At 33.7% G+C, this 18,232-nt stretch overlaps 1 long non-coding RNA gene across 1 annotated transcript in view; it reads right to left on the bottom strand.

The window, feature by feature from the left end:
• The window catches only part of LOC120619584 (uncharacterized), a 315,847-nt gene extending 300,073 nt beyond the window's left edge, over positions 1-15,774 (bottom strand). Inside the window, exon 1 of the long non-coding RNA XR_005657565.1 lies at positions 15,202-15,774. This is a non-coding gene — a long non-coding RNA (uncharacterized LOC120619584). The remainder of the gene's footprint in view (positions 1-15,201) is intronic.
• Between the last annotated feature and the right edge of the window lie 2,458 nt (positions 15,775-18,232).

The raw sequence follows: 18,232 nt of genomic DNA, 5'->3' as shown, positions 1-18,232 counted from the left end.
AAGCTCTCTTGGCAACTATTCCACCATTGATACTGGGGGAAGGGAAGAGGATTTATACATAGAGACCCCATTAACACTAATGAAAAGTAGGCGGGCAAATCCCATGTGCATGAGGAGCAAACACTGCCCTTTGTGTGGGGGTAATTAAGAGCTAAAGAAAGCGTACGGTCGCTCGCAACTGCACACATGCTGACGGTGAAAGCCCCTTCGCAGCAGCAATGCAGTTGCTTTCTTTCGTTCAATGGTTGGGGCCTAATAGTAGTTAACCACCCCTCGCCCTAGTTTCCCTATAAAGGAATGAAAGGGAATGATGTATTGGAAATGACATTATTTAACACCATTGGCAAAGGGGCTTTCAAGGAGAAAGTACAGGCAAACAAGGGAGAAATTCAAAAGGAATCTAAAATTACGCAGAATAGAATAGTAAATGGTTCAAGGGAAATAAGCCCATCCTTATAATGTCCTTGTCAGCATCCCATCCTTTGAAAAATGGGACAGAAAAAGAGTCATGCATAGACCAAGAATTTGGATGCTGGTGAATATCATGTCTGAAGACCACAGTGATAAATCTGGGAAGAAAATGATCCCACGATTGCAAGGAAGAATGGAAGGCAAAAGTGATGAAGCCATCCCCCGCTTTCTGTTCCTCTGCTCCAAAGTTGGCAATACAGTTCTATACATTCATTCCGAGTTCAGAAATATTGAGTGCAGTAAAAACATTTATATCTTTCCAGGGCATGCGTGAGCCTCAGTACCAACCCCTGAACGTAACTCAACAGGTTGGACCCATGTAAGCAAACAACATGATGAAATTCACAAATGTGAAATGCATATAAAGTCTCATATTTACTAATGTCACTGACACGGCATGGGGAAGTTCCAAGAAACAGGTTATGAAGACGTGTTTTAATTCATTGCAAATTCAATAAGTATGTAGAACATATTCACCTTTGACTCACCAGCACCCTGCCCATAGCCTATCGTGCAGTATAATCTCAGCCTAATGACTGACTGACTGACTGAATAAAATAAATAAGTGAGGTTGTTAGATAAGCTAATTCAAACTTGAATGGCCTTATCTTGAGAGTAATCAGTCTGCTCTATGTTTCTCAGTTCACATATAGTGTAGTGTTTTCTATTCTAAGCAATAAAATTTTAGAGCAACATTGATAAAGAATGGGTCCGAGAAGGTGAGATGTCTATGAAGTGTTATATGAAATCTAGTTGAAATAATTGAAGAACATTTTCTGGAATAGAATATGCTTAAGACAAATAATACAGCACATTTCGCATATTAAAGGGTTGCCATGGAGAACAAAGACTTTTTGTGGATGAGGCAGTTTCCTCGGTAGAATAGTTTCAGCTGTTGTAACAGAGAGACACAAAATAACAGAATATAAACTAAATAGTTCAGAGCTGATATGGCAGCTTTAAGATTTGGGGGATCCAGGATCTTTCTACCTTGTTCTCCCATACTCCACAAAATATCTCCATCTTTTAGTCCAAAATTGTTACTCCAGCTTCAACCTTCACACTACTCTTCAATCATCAGGTGAGAAAAGGTGGGAGTGAAAAGCACACTCCTTAATTTCAAGAGTAACACCTAAAAGTTTCAAGTATTTCTACTCACATTGATTGGCCAAAACTTAGATATGTGACCACGTCTAACTGCAAGAGAGAATTAGAAATGTAGATTTAAGCCTATGTTACTATGAACAAAAGAGGAGAATAGATAATAGAGAAAACTGACTATTTCTTCCACAGTCACATATACGGAACATGGATTATTTGTTGAAAGTTTATGGGAATGATTTCAGGTAGGTATGTAACTCATTTAACATTGTTTGACTAATTTTAAGAAAGGATTTCCTAGTAATTACATATAACATGTTATATAAAACATATTAATATGTGTGTTATTATATATTACATATAACTGTATTATATGTAATATTATATGTAATATATAACTGTATTATATGTAATATATAATATATAGATAAATATTATGTAATTTATATATTATATAATATTTATCTATATATTATATATCTTAAATAAATAATGATTAGAATAATGAAAAAAAGAATAAAATCTCTTTGCTGTTTCTTTCATGGTAACCAACCATCTAATCTGATACCACTATAGTCCTGCTCAAAACTAAACCCTCTCCTTCCTAATTTGGAAGAAACTGTTCTCTTTGAGCTGCCAGGTAAACTTGCATCCCTCTTTTCACTGCATTACACTCATGGCACATGGAAAAGAGTCACCAGTAGGTGTACTTAAGCAGTTTAGGTCTGACAGAGCAGTTGCAAGATTATCATCTATGAAATGAAGAAAATAAAGATGCCTCTTTCTCTACCTTGCAGGGTTATTGGAAGAAGAGAACAGAACTGTTGTGGTATCAGATCAGATAGTTGCAAACATGCCATATCTACTTATTATTTAAATGTAGACATACTTTCAAATACCACCCTCTGAAATATATTCTACGTAGAACAGATCAATGAGTTCATCCAATAAGCACATGAAAACATTCTAAACAACATTAATTATCAGGAAAATTCAAGTCAAAACCATAATGAGATATCATTTTACATACACCATGATGGCTATAATAAAAGAGATAACAAGCTTTGGTGAGGATATAGAGAAATTGAAACCCTTATACATTGTTGGTAGGGATGTAAAACAGTGCAGTCACTTTTGAATCCAGTCTAGTGACTCCTGTAAAAGTTACACATAGAGTTACCAAGTGAACCAGTAATTCTACTCCTAGATATGTATATATGCAAAGAAATCAAAACAAATGTCCACACGATATCTGTACATGAATGTTCATAGTAGCACTATTCATTATAGCCGAAAAGAAGAAACAATCTAAATGCCTAAATGATTAATCAACAAACTAATGAATGGTAATGAATGTGGTATATCCATACAATAAAGTATTATTCACCAATAAAATGCATACTATGGTGTTAAAGAACCCAGTCACGAAAGACAACATATCTTACAATTGCATTTTCATGAAATATTCAGACAAAACATATTATAGTCAGTAATACTATTATAGTATAATAGATAGTGTTTATTATATCATAGGGACAGTATATTAGTGTTTTGGGGTCTGTGAAGGAGTTGGAGGGAAATGGAGTGAATGAAATGTTCTAAAATGGACTATGGTGATGTTTGCAGAATCTCTAAATATACTGTAAACTACTAAATTGTATGCTTTAAATGAGTAAATGTCTAGTACATGAACTTATGTCAATAAAGTTTTTTTTTAAGTGAAAGAAAATGTTAATATTCTATAGCAGGAATCTTAAGCATGTGGTCTGAAACTATGTGGACCATATCTGAACCCAGCATGCAGATACATGTTTCTAATTAATTAGCTTACATAATGAACCATCTGTTTATAAAAAATATGAGTGATTTGGCCTAAACATGAAAATCTTAGTTCATTTGCCACAGATTGACACCTGAAATGAAAGATATAGATGAAAAAAGAAATATATACAGCAAAGTGTACTATAGCTATATTCCATTTCTTTAACCATTCAGTTGTAAGAAAACTTAACATTCATGTATCAATAAGTATGCAATAGATTTCAAGTATATAATCTCATTTAATTTTCATAGCAATCTCATGAGACTACAAATTTGAGGACTAAAGAAGTTATGCTTTTTGCATAAAGTTACTTAGGTAGTAGATGATAGAGCTGATGCTTGAGCCCAGATCCTCTGAGTTTAAACCTTGATCAACTTGAAACATCACCTCAAGCAACTTTGATTTTGCAGAGCAAGCAGTGGTCAAGAAATTGTCCTTGGGCATGTTACCCACTATCAACAGCCTGCACCAACGTGTACAAGCAGTGAACCAACATTGAGACATCATTATTAACCAAAGTCTGCAGTTCACATTAGAGTTCACTCTTTGTGTTGCATATTCTGAATATTAGCAAATATGTAAATGCATGAATTCATCATTATAAAGAACAGTTTCACTACTCTAAAAATGCTTTGTGCTCTACCTATTCATCTCTCTCTCCAGCCCTCCACCCAACGTCTGGCAATCACTGATTCTTTTACAGTCATTATAGTTTTTTTCTAGAATATTGTAGTGGAATTCATACAGTATCTAGCCTTTTTAGATTGGTTTCCTTTACCTAGCAATATACATTTAAGTTTCTTCCATGTCTTTTCTTAGCTTGATCGCTCTTTTCATTTTAGTGATGAATAATATTCATTGTATGGATATACCACAGTTTATTTATTCATTCACCTACTGATGGGCATTTTGGTTACTTTCAAGTTTGGGGAATTATAAATGAAAGTGCTATAAACATTCATGCACAGGCTTTGGTGGGGACATATGTTTTTAGCTCATTTAAGTAAATACCAAGGAACATACAGCTTGATTGCACAATAAAAAATATGTTTACTTTTAGACACACAGGCCAATGGAACAGAATTGAGAGCCAAGAAATAAACCCATACATGGGCTTTTTTTTTGGTCAACTAATTTTTGACAAAGGAACCTAAAACATACAATAGAAAAAGAAAGTTTCTTCAATAAAAGGTATTGAGAAAACTGGAAATCCACATACAAAAGAATGAAACTAGAGTACTATCTGATATCATACATAAAAATTAACTCAACATTGATTAAAGACTGAATAAAAGACCTGAAACAATAAAAATACATAGAAGAAAACATAGGTACTAAAGTTATGGACTTTAGTCTCAGAGGGGTTTTTTGTGAACTTCGCCCCAAAAGCAAGGGAAATAAAATGATTGATTGATAGATAGATAGATAGATAGATAGATAGATAGATAGATACACACACACACACACACACACACAGACAGAGACAAATAAGGAGGATGGCATCAAACTAAAAAATTCTGTGTGGCAAAAGAAACCATCCACAAAACAAAAAAGCAACCAACAGAATGGAAGAAAATATTTTCACATAATACTTCTGATAATAGGCTAACATTCAAAATGTATAAAGAACTTGTACAACTCAACAACCACAAAGAAAACCAAGCAATCCAATTTTTTTCAAATGAGCAGAAGACCTAAATAGACACTTTCAAAGGAAGTCATATAAATGGCCAACAGATATATGAAAAGATGTTCAACATCACTAGTTATAAGGGAAATGCAATAAATCAACAATGAGATATAACCTCACACCTGTTAGAATGGCTATTATCAACAAGACAATAACAAGTGTTAGAGAGGTTATGAGGAAAGAGAATCCTTGCACACTTCTGGTGGGAATTTAAAGTGGTACAGCCACTATGGAAAACAGTATATTGATTCCTCAAAATATTAAGATTACAACTACCATTGGACCCAGCAATCCCTCTTCTGAATATCTACCCCCCAAAACTGGAAACGCTTATTTGGAAAGATATATGTACCTCTATGTTCATTGCAGCATTACTCATAATAGCCAAGAAATGGAAACAAGTTGAGTGTTCTTTGGCGTATGATTGGATAAAGAAGACGTGGTACATATATACAATGGACTACTACTCAGTCATAAAAACAGAAAATATTGCCATTTGTGAAAACATATCTTGAGAGCACACTGCTAAGTGAAATGTCAGATGAAAAATGACAAGAACGTATGATTTCACTCACATGTGGGATTTAAAACAAAGAGGAACAAAAAATAAAACAAAAGAAAAAACAAAAAAAAACAAATGCATAGATACAAACAACAGAGGGAAAGGGGGTTGTGGGAGGATGAAGAGTATAAAGGAAATCTTTACACGGTGACAGGAGAGCAAGCTTGGGGTGGTGAGCACACAATAGAGTTATAAAGTTGAACACTTGAAATTTATATAATGTTATTAACTAATGTTACCCCAATAAATTTAATTTTAAAAAAGAACAAGTTTACTTTTGTAAGAAACTGCCAAACTATCTTTCAAAGTGGCTGTACCATTTTGCATCCTTACTAGTGATAAATGAGCATTCCTGTTGCTCCACATCCTCACTTAGCATTTGGTGTTGTCACTGTTTTGAATTTTTACCATTCTCCCAGGTATTTAGTGATTTCTCATTGTTGTTTTAATTTGAAATTCTCTATTGATATATGATTTTGAGCATCTTTTCATATGCTTATTTTTCCTTCTATATGTCTTTTGTGGTCAGGTATCTGTTCAGATCTTTTTTTTTTTATTTTTTTTTCCTTTTTTTTTTTGTCTAAGACTTTTTTTTGTTTAAACAAGAAGTATAATTTGTTAGACTGTCCTTGACCCATGAGATCTTGGATAAGGGACTTAAGAATACTGATCCATATTAAAAAATTGGAACATTTGAGTGTTTTATAGAAATTACATTGCATAGATGGATTGACAAAATGGTAAATAGAGACTGCAATGATTTAATTTTCTTTTGCGAACTGGCCCAGATTTAATAGTATAGCACATATTACCCTAATTATCATAAACTTGCATTATCAAAATAACCATCGTAAGGAATTAAATTTAATCTGTAACTACCAAGAAAATAGTTTCCCTGAAATTTCAATAGTAATCAGGGGCCTTATCTACTCTTAAGATGAGCTCTTAAAGGCTAAGCATACACTCCCTTGCCTTGGCTACGGACATCATATTAAAAAGCCTGTGCAATTTCCTGCTCTATTACAAGGATTTCATCCAGGTCTTGTCCTTCTACCCTGTCCTGAACATTCATAATCATTAATTTGAAGCAATCCACTTTGTCCTATTTGGATATTATAAATACGCTTCAGAGAATTTACCCTGGCAACACTGACCTGGAAGCCCTGCATAGTATTTGGCCATTTTTCATTGTTTCTAGTACATGCCATGAAAAGCTCAATTCTGAATCACATCACCCTAGATTCTAGGTCATTGGTACTGCTGCTGGTCACATCAGCCTCCAGTTCCTGATTGAGACTAAGTCAACGATAATTCTGAGTCATGGGCAGTACTAAATTTTTAACCTTTGACAATCAGAGCCCACTTTTGGAAAGTAAATTACTTTTTTATGAAACTCCTAAACTAAAAGTTGAGCCAGCACCGATAACATCAACTTGAGAGTCATACCGTAGGTTGGATGAAAAGCATTCACTACTTTTAGAATATTTCTGATATTTAAAAACCAATATTATCATTGACTTGATTAAAACTCACCAAAGATTAATGCTAGGTCTGTAAATGTCATTTTTATGAAAATACATTAAATGTCCCATATGCCCGCTCTTTATTTTCCTGCAGAAAACTCACACTTTTAAACAACTGACTAATCTATACTTCACCTTTGTTATCAACAACGATCCATGTTCTCATACCTATAATAAAGTGTAACAACTCAACACTGGCCCTCCCTATTGGTGAAATGCAATGGGTCTCACACTGGAGCCTTCTCTCAGTTCCCCCCCTGGTGGCAGCACCAGGCTGCATCACTACCACCTGCCAGATATTATTCACTTTCTAGTACTCAAAACGAATAAAGTTAGATATAAAAAGCTTGGGTGCTCAACATTTCATGAGTCTTGGTCTTCATGCAAAGCAAAATCTATCAAATATAAGATGATAATACCCCCTCTGATTCATGTTAATCTAGTACAGTAAGGGAAACTCTTTAACAATATTCTAATTTTTCTTTGTTATTATTTCTTGCAATTTTTATCTTTTTTCAGTTCCTGATTTTAATTAACTCTTTTGTCTTTAAAAACTGCTTGAACCCATCAACATTTTAATTTTTTTCTATAGCTAGTTTCCCAATCACTGCTATCTCAGATATTAAAAAAATGGAAAGCATAGTACAGAAAGCAGTTTATTCAAAATACGATACTTTGAAGTAAGTGAAAAGCTTGACCTTTAGGATTCCAGACTTTTCATAACCAGATACTCTTCTAATACTAAATAGCTTTCCCTACATCTGTTCTGTGCAAACTGTTTCCCTATATGTTTCTGTTATTTAGCATTTTTGACATAAACATCTGTTGTTAATTATTAGAGCAAACATTAAAAATTATCATAGATCTTAGTGATCCCTTTGTTATTAGGCAAATCTTTGGCCAGCTTCCATCATCATGAGTTCATTCACATTTCAACAGATTAATTTTGCGACTGCCATACCAGCTCATATGAGGTCCATTTCTTGAATCAATATCTATCATTTAAATGTGGTATGGTCCTATGAGATTCAAGTTAGTCCAAATGGTAATTGAGCTACTCTATTCCCAGAATTCGGTACCCACAATTTTGCCTTTCCAATCAGAGAAAAGACATAAGCAAAATCAGTGATAAAGAGCAACAACTATTCATGAAGGAAGTTATAGACCAATAGTGGTAAAGTGATACTATATTTTCACAAACGTTTTCCAATAACTACTTGCTGGCTTATCAAGTTAGGCAGTAATTACTGGTAACAGGAAACATGCTTAGCCTTGAAGCTTTATTAAATAAGAATTTGTTTTCCATTCTCCTTTTATACTTAAACAAATTATCCTATTTAATTCTACTTAGCCATTATTTTTGTTCTTGACTTCTTTGTAGAGACACATGAGCATTTGCTAACACACACAAAATAGCAATTCCTTCTTTATATTGAAACTAACTGGAAAACACTTAGCACTAAAAACAAAGACTGTAACTGTTGACGAGGAAAACATATATTTACAAAAATCATTTTGTGCATGTGAATTGTTGTATCATAAGTATCTAAAATTTTTCTTAGAATCCTCTGGTCCCTGTGTTTCATGCAAATGGAAAAAGATTGACTACATGGACTGTTGCTTTGTGTTGCTATAGAACATACCTCTGTTCCCTCAAGAACAGTGGTAACAATCATTAGTGGGGGTATGGTGGTGACAGGAGTTATAAGTTGTCCCATAACAAGATAATGTGAACATATTCCCAGAAACTAGCATTTTTCCACCATCTGTGTTTGTTGAAGTTGTGACATTTAATGGGCTATTGCCCAAGTTTTGCAGCAATATTCTAATTAACTCACATTCCCCCGGTGATTCTATTATTACAGATACTAGTCATATTTCATGTACTAATATCCAACTCTATAACCAGAGGTTGAGAAATCTAGACTATGCATCTACATTTTAGCTCAGCATTCAAGCAGCTGTTAAGATGGTAAGGCAGGTGATGAAAGAACACCAGATTTCTTGTCTGGTCAGCTACCAACATGTTCTGTTGCATGCATGGTATTTCTTTTCTCATTCCTTGGGGAAATAAATTGATTTGAATAAACTGGAATTTTAGAGCTAGAAGAGACCTCAGAAATAGCATAAAAATTTAGTTTAACTTTCTCGTCAGGAAGCAGTCTTACATAATGGATATGGGAAAAATTAAATGAGATAACATGTATGTGTATATACATATGATGCTTAGAATAATGTGGACCTAGTGTAAGGTCTCTGTAAAAGTAGCTGTTTCATAGATAAGGAAGCAAAGCAATGACATATTAGTGTTTTCCAAAGTTCAAGTAAATTACTAACAAAATCGTCAAGTTCAGAATTCAGAGTTCCTGTCATCCAGTTTAATGTTTCTTTTCTCCACACCGTAGAATGATACGTAAAAATCTTCCACTTAGTTTTATATGTAATAGCTAAAATTCTTCTTGGAAAAGCTATTGCTATGAATGCATTTGAATTTTATTAGCTTAATATAGTTAGTTATTATATAGTTATTAATAGTATAGTAAATTAATATCGTTATAAATCTGATTAGTTTGATAAGTCATTTGATCTTTAGACTAAAAATTAAATCTTACAAATTCTTAAGGTTCCACCATTATGAATGCCCATATTTTAGCTATTTTATTTTTTTTTGTGAAACTACTTACGTTTATGTCTAAAGCAAACAGCATTCCACTGATTATAATTGTTTAAAATATTCATTTAGTATATATTTAAGTAAAATAATCAGCCAGTATTTAGAACTCATAATGAAACTTATTAATCAATCTGCAGGTATGATGTGCTCTACCAGGTACATCTGGTACCACCACGTACCATAGCTGGGAGGTTTTCTCTTGCTGAATGAGGGAGATTTGGAATCTAAGGCAAAATGAGTAGGTGGTCAGTTGGATAAAAGTATAGGGTTCAAAATAGTCTTAACCGCTTAACCACTGTTTGCACTTATAATTGAAACCTCTCGTTTTATCTCTCTCCATAATCTTTGTTGAATATTTATCAAAATGATCTACATAGTGCCCCTTACTTTAAGACACATAATATGACTAGATCACTTTCACAGTAAAAACCCCAACTCCACACTAAGATCACAACGGTTTATGGTTGTTTGGGAGAAAATAGTGAATTTCCTATAGCTCCCTTTATCATCCATATGGTACCTTTAACACAGCCAGGAATGTTCTACAAAACAAGTGCTAGACACATCTCCATTCCTTTCCCTCAGCTCCTCAGCTAACATTTTAAACTGATTGGCTCATCATTGTTTCCTAATCTGATCACTAGTATGGGGATCGAGCTAGGTCAGGTACCACCAAGAAGCCATTGCATTTGATATAAAATAAATTACCTCTGAAAACACCTTCGACATAAGTAGGCTAACGTGACAACTATTTAATAGACATATTTTACTCTGACCTTCAGCATGATCTGGCTCTCAAGTTTTCTCTGATCATAGCCCACTAACCTAACTTGCTCACACTCCTTCTGTCACATGATCTTCTCATGTTTTTTAAACATGCTAGGCACAAGGAACTGTACACTTTGCCTTTTTTTTTTTTCAGTTGAAACTTCTTCCCCAAAATATCCACATGGATAAAGGTCTTTAGACTTTTGCTTAAATGTCACATCTTCAGTGAAATCTTTTCTGAGTATCCTTTTAAAAATTGTCCCACCCCATCCCTGCATAAATTCCTCTTCCCTGCTTTATTCTTCTTCAGAGCACTTAACTAACATAGTCTCTATTTTCCTTATTTATTTGATTGATTTGCTTATTTATCTCAGAAATTAAACCCCAGAGAGTAGGGATTTTCGGCTTATATCACTACTAAACCCTAAAAGGCTATATGGCACATATTAGGCATTCAATAAATATTTTAAAGCAATGCCTATCCATCTAGGGTTCTCGTTTCCATATTACTCTTTCCTCAGCTGAGATTTAGGTCAGCAGATGACACTTCCTGTTGACTTCAACTTATAAGTAGACTTCTCTAATCACTAAAACACTCTTCAACGTACCCCTATTTATCATACTCGAATCCAAGGCTACTCAATAATGTGAGAATATGTACTGTAATATTTTCATGCTCAGAATGACAAGGGATCAAAATATATTATCCCTCATGTGCTATATTTTTATTTATTTATGTACTTACTTAAATATATAAGTAAATGCATATTTACTTATTTACTTAAATACATCAATATTTGTCTTATTTACTTACTTACTTATTTATTGCCAGTTTCTGTGCCCCTTTCACAACTCCATTCCTAAACACACACATTAGAATTGAGATTCCATGAGAACAGACAGAAACCTGGCTCGTTTTGTTCACCAATGAATGTCCAGTAACAAAAAGTACATACACACGCTAGATTTTTAAGGGGCATAAAATGAATTTAAAATGTAGGCTGGTCTCTCTAGAATCTAGAAAGTATGGATATGCTCTTGGAGGTGAAATCCTAGGACCAGATCTGCCATTTTATGCCGTTATTTCTCTACACAAATACTATGCTCTGAACAAGCTGACCTTTTCTAAACATAATCCATAATTTTCACTCTGGTGATCTTGCTTCTGCCATTCTGCATTCTTGAGGAATTACGACCTGACCCCATATTAGCGTATGACAGTATTTCATATACTTACTAATCATCCCTCCAACATAAATCCTTCTTTCATAGCATGCTCATTTAGCATCACAGTCGTCTTTTCATTATTAAAACAAGTGGTGTTTAAGTGACTTAATGCTTTGAAAAGGGAATGTAGGAGAGGTACTGGTACAAAAGTATAGCAAAGAGAATGTATGTGTTGTTCACTAACTGATCCTAAGGAATTTACAGTCCATTACTGCAATCTGACGTGTACATGTTTGTAACATCACCTAGTATTCATCGACACTATTTCATTTGCCTAACTGATAATTTAGAAAAAAAAGAAAAAGAAAAACAAAAACAAAAAACAAAAAAAACGCTGTCTGCCAATAAAGGGACTCATGGAAGGAACAGGAACCAGTGGTGGCTACTACCACATCATGAAGTGTCAGTGCCCGTTGGATCATATGCCAGGGCTCATCTCCTGACAAACCAAACCTTGGCTCTTCCATTTTAATATTCTTCCTCAACTCTCTGCACATTGTCAGGCTCTCCCAGATGAAAAATTCTAACTTCTTGGCAATCCAAATGTGTTGTCTTTTCTCAGAACTGATTCTCCTCTGAGGGCCTGAGGGTCTTTGCTTTTTAGTCCCACAGAAAGATAGGCACTCCAGGAATCCAGAGAGGACTCACCCTGGCCAGATACTGGAAACACTAGATCACATGATTCCATCTAACATAATACTATACTCCGTAATGCAGACAGAAAAAAAATTCAAAAGCCACAATGGATAGAACCACCCTTGATTCTACCCTGAGTGGTAAAACTAAATATAAAGTATACGCAAATGGATGGTACAGCCTTTAAAACAAATTACGTTTACACTTTTCCTACTTCGGTAGAAAAGCCAAATAGCTTAATCCAGAGTTCCATTATTATTCATAATTGCATGTGTAATATGAAATGTTAATTTACTTATGCAAATATATATCTACAGTACTGTGTAGAAAGACAAAAATATTATGCACTAAAACATATGCTGTGCATACAATTCCACAAACATATCCACATATATGAAGCATTAATGCCACTTATAAAACTCTCACTGTTTATGGCTTTATACCGTGATTAGTACTCTACATACACGAGATTATAATTTCTTGATGAACAGGACAATGTGTTTTGCTCCTTTGATTTATTCACTGAACTTAGAACAGTTTGGGTAGATAGAAGATATTTCATTAAGTAATATTGGGTTAGCGAGAAAGTTGAACAAACAGAAGGATAAAGAGAACAAAGAAAGTTTTGGGGAATCTGATATTCACAACTGTGTTTCCAATTTTTTCTTGTGCCTTGTGACTGTGTTATATTCAGCAGGATTCAGTGAATGGTTTTCAGACTCTGCTTTTCCTTTCCAATTAAGTCTCTTCCTTTTCATTTAAATTAGAAATGTTACTCTCTCAATGAATATAATAAAAGTATGAAGATAGCAGACATCTAAGAAGAATTCAGAGAAAATAAAATTTGGATCACATCTATTTGCAGAGTACAACAGCCACCGGATAAACCAGTATTTTTCAACTTCAATGCAGGAGTCCTCAGGATGTTGATTATACAATAAAATCCTCTACCCTAGAGGAACAAGGCTATATTGTACACATATGTAATACCCTCAAAGGACTTCAGTCAAGTGACGTTTCTAACATAAGCCACAGGCAACATCTAGCAATGTGTGTGGAATTGCTTTGTGTCTAGAATTTCAGGAAAATCAAATGAGTTAACATTCTTCGACCATAGAAATCTCATCGGTTTTGCTTTTTGCTATTTCCTCACTCTATTTTTCAATTAAATACAATTCAAGGCTGAACTAAAGTGGCCAGCTGTTATTTGGGACTTAGAAATTTCTTAAAAACCCTTAGGAAATAAATACATGGATACAGAAAAATTTGACATAATTTTAGTATATTTAGAGGCATCTTTTCCTACTATCCCCTTTGAATTTATTATTTGCCCATAAATGGTTTTGCTCTGAAGCAGCAAATCCAAACAAAAGAAGTTCTAAGAGAATCAAACTGAATTAACTTTCATGCAAGAGTAGTTTCTCAAGATTTCCATTTGCATGTAGATAGCATTGTGGTGATGAGTTTGGACACATCTCCCATTCTAAAATGCATCAATGGGCAATTGGTGTAGTAAATGGTATCTTTTAAATAACATGATCACACCCAAATTGTATAGACCAGAGGTCAGCCGCTTTTATCGCATGCTTTTAAAATTAAAAAGACACTGACCATTTAGCTTTGATCCATAATTTCAGTTTTGCAAAAGAGTGAATATTGAAGATCTACAAAACCTAATAAGAATAAAATCATTTCATCAATTTACTTTTGACATTAAATGAAAACATATTTCGGTTTTATTTAAAACTTTCGAATATCATCCCAGAGATGCACAAAGAGTGGTTTTATGTTCACGCTAAACATAAGAAAATTAAAATTTAAAAGTAATGAAATTAAAGACTGACTACACTGAGAAAGACCTGAGTGTTTTTATTGACCAAACTAAATGAAATGCAAAAAGCAGCACCATGAAGGCTAAAAAGCAAATTGCATGATTTGATTCTGTTCAGTTTTGAGGAGCCTGGATTGCTGCTGGAATGAGAGTGAGGTCAGGCAATGTTTCTACAGGAACCTGAGCCCAGCATTTGTTTTCTAAAGTCATGGAACATAAATATTTGTTCCTATTTCTATAACCCTAAAAGAATTGCAAACAGGTATAAAAGTGCAATAAAATAATGAATTGTGTTTTAAGCTGTTTAGAAATTAAGTATCCTTTGACACAATAGTAAGTTTAGCATTTACGGTTATACTTGCTTTTTATATAATTGTAGCCTGCAATCAAACTATTTAGGGAACATTAACTTATCTAATAATTGGAAAATCAAAGTATACATATATGTTCAGTTGTTTTCAGTATGTGCATGAGATGACTAATCAAAGATTTTTTTCATTTAAGTTAACTGACTCTACAAGAATTAAATACAGTATTCAAAATGCAGTCAATTTTCAGTTACATGCATTAAGATAATATGCCATTTATAAAGAAATTTAGCCTTGTTTTCCTATTGCCTAGCCAGACTGTGCTTAGGAAATAAAAACATGTTAATACAAGCTTAAGCAAAATATAATTAAGAAGTTAAATCAGCTGAAAAATACATTTAAGACCAAACATTAAAAAATATTTCTACAATAGATATTAACAGTTTGAAACTATTACTGCTGCTACCCAAATTCATTAGCACAAACAATTTAAAACTTGACCCTATAATGTCTTAGATGTGTAAAAACTTTGCATTATCATTCTTCAAATGTTCTATGGCAACCAGATGTCAGTCGAAGTCATCCTACCTTTGACATTTCTTCAAAACTGACTGGAGTCCTTTGACTCATATTCCTTGTAATGTCCTATGTCCTTCACAGAATGCCTTGTGATCCACTGGTTTCTTGTTTTGCTCTGCTCCACACGAAACCATATGTGCAACTCAGCCCTACTCTTTGATTTTTCTCAAAAGCAAAACATGCATGTGTTTAACAGCCTTGTTTAAGGTTTATGGCCATATCAAGGTCTATAATCACAAAACCCAAACAAATTAAAATTAAATAATGGCTATCTTGATTCTTAAATGGCTTTGGTCACCTATCTAAATTGCTTATCCTCCTCACTTAAGACTCCTTTCCTTCCCCTTCTCCTCTATTTATTATGCCCAACTACTACACAGCTTTCTATTGCTTAGGCTTCTGGATTTATTATTATCTTTCCAATATGTTTTCAATAAAACTTGCTTTTTTTTATTCTGATAATTTGACAGCACTGAAGAAATAGTAGTGAATAAAAGGTTTAGCCTTTCCTTTCTACCACTCACCAATCTCTTTGTATGGAGTAATATAAAATTATTTGCAGTGAAAGAAATTTGCTGCTTCATCCCCTCCTCTTAAAAGGCAGAAAATGTCACAGGCAGTTTTAAATAAGAACTAATTGTATTCCGTTACACATATTTCCAAAGGCAATTGAAAGACATTTGGAATTTGTAGGATTAGTTGCTATGAAGATGGCGAAAATAACTGACTTGACAGCATACAGAGCATAAAGTACTGTTTTGGACCATACCCTTCTATCTCGTTGATTTCCTACTTTTTTCCCACAAAGGGTCCTATGGATGATTGAAAATCCTTCCCCATGCTAACTCACTCCAACTAGTCCTAAACATGCCTTAGACATTAAAATTCAGTACAGCTATCACTTCTTACAGAGAACCATGCTTTATTACCAAGTCTGGGTTAACTGCTTTCTTTCGATGCTTCACTATTCTGTGCATGTTTCTTTCTCGACATTTGTCACAACTTATTTTAATTACCCTGTTTACTTACTGTTTGTTTCCCCTCCTTAAAATTGGATGTTGCCTTGCACATAATGGGTACTCAAAGTAGTTGTTGCATGAATGAGTGAATAAAGAAATCAAACAAGAATGCCAGAATGATATAATAAAACATGCAATTTATAAAGTAACCAAGGATAAAACTCACATTAACCATTGTTTATTATCTATCACAGGATTTCAAGTAACCATTGGCCATTTCCTGAGTTTCTTCTTCTGTTTTTCAAGAGATCTCATTCCACTGTTCAAACATCCTCGACAATTATGTTCAGAAGTAGACAGAGAATAAAAAATTTAATTGTTTGTTTGAACTACCATGTTCACATTAAGTAATTTCAACAAATTTCATCTCTACACAACCTCTTTATACACTAAATAACTGGACATCTTGTCTATCTTGATAGTAATGTCTGTATGAGGCTATTAAATTTCTGTACAAGGATATGTTTAAATAACTTTCTAAAAAATACTCATTTACAGAAATTTAACAGTCAAGACTATCTGAAATATGTCCAAAAAATACAAGGAAAAAAAATATATAATTGAGAAAAACATTGTAGTGATATATTAAGTTCTGCCAAGTTTCCCATTATAGCACCAGGTGAAATGCTCCCCTGGGCATCACTTGGCATGAAAGAAATCAAACCAGAAGGGAAGCTAAACATTCAAATTGGTTCATGGTTTTATAAGTTAGAGAAAAAAAATTTAAGATGTGGAAAATTATAATTTTTCTTATTTAAATAAAACTATTATTTCAAAGAGTTTATTTTGATGTAAGACATGAATGCTGACATCATGAGACTGTGCACAGTCCAATGTGTCGGGTGAAAATAAAACCAGAAACTCAAATGGTTCGAATTTTGAGACCACCATGACTTAAGAACTGCAAAGGCATGTTAGAAAATCAATGAAAACTTTTAAAAATATTTCTGTGACAGAATTAACTTTTGGGATAGCAAAAAAATAAAAGACGTTTCTCACAAATGCACACCTTTACAGCATGAAACGTATAGATTATTTCAAACTGAATGTAGAATTAAACATGAATTAGTGAATTCTTTGAAGACCCTATCTCAATTTGGAGCTAAAATCACAATTCTAGGTGTTAAAAGTAAATGCAATAGGACACTTTTAATTGTTTCCACGTCTTGGACACTGTGAACAATGCTGCAATGAACACCCCAGAGCATATATCTTTACTAATAAATGTTTTCAAATTTGGGGGTATCCAGAAGAGGGATTGCTGGGTCATATGGCAATTCTGTCTTTAAATTTTTGAAAAAACTCCACGCTGCTTCAACTCACATTCCTATCAGCAGTTTCCTTTTCCCCCAGTTATTGAATTGTATGCTTGAAACTTATATAATTTTATTAAGCAATGTCGCCTCAATTAATTTAATTTTAAAAAATTAAATGCAATAGAAGTACTCTGACAATACTGCCATCTACCCAATTTATTGAAAGTAGCAACAGTGATATCTATTCTCTTGAGATTACTGACATTGTGTTCCATGCTTTAGAGTTTCAACATTTAAATGCAATATTTTCATTTATTTTACTTTTAAGATTTCAGAACACTCTACTGAATTCACTTTCCCCTTTGCATATTGTGTCGGCATTATTGTTGTAATTTTAGATTCACCTAACTACTTTTACCTGATGATATGATTTTCTCTGCCTGTTTCCAACTTGTAGTACCTTTAACTTCATTCCCTTTCTCTCGGTTTCTGAAGCAGTTATTAGGAAAATAAGAATGTTAAAATATTAAATGTATACAGTATTACTTTCAATTACACTGGTAAAATTCTTTAAACTATACAGGGAATATATTGGCAAGTTAAACGTGTGCATATAAATAATGTATTGGGAACAGTGGCTAAGTATCAAATGGCAAAATACTAAAATCCGAAAATTGTTTCACATCCCAATCCATCACTGAACACTTGAGTGACATAGAATACACTCAGATTATCTGCCTCAATTTCCTATCTACAATTTAGTTT

Source organism: Pteropus medius, unplaced genomic scaffold (assembly GCF_902729225.1).
Source record: "Pteropus medius unplaced genomic scaffold, Ma_sr-lr_union100, whole genome shotgun sequence".
In the NCBI taxonomy this organism is placed as follows: Eukaryota; Metazoa; Chordata; class Mammalia; order Chiroptera; family Pteropodidae; genus Pteropus; species Pteropus medius.
The sequence above is the reverse complement of the archived record's forward strand: the minus strand, read 5'-3'. Positions and strand labels throughout refer to the sequence as shown.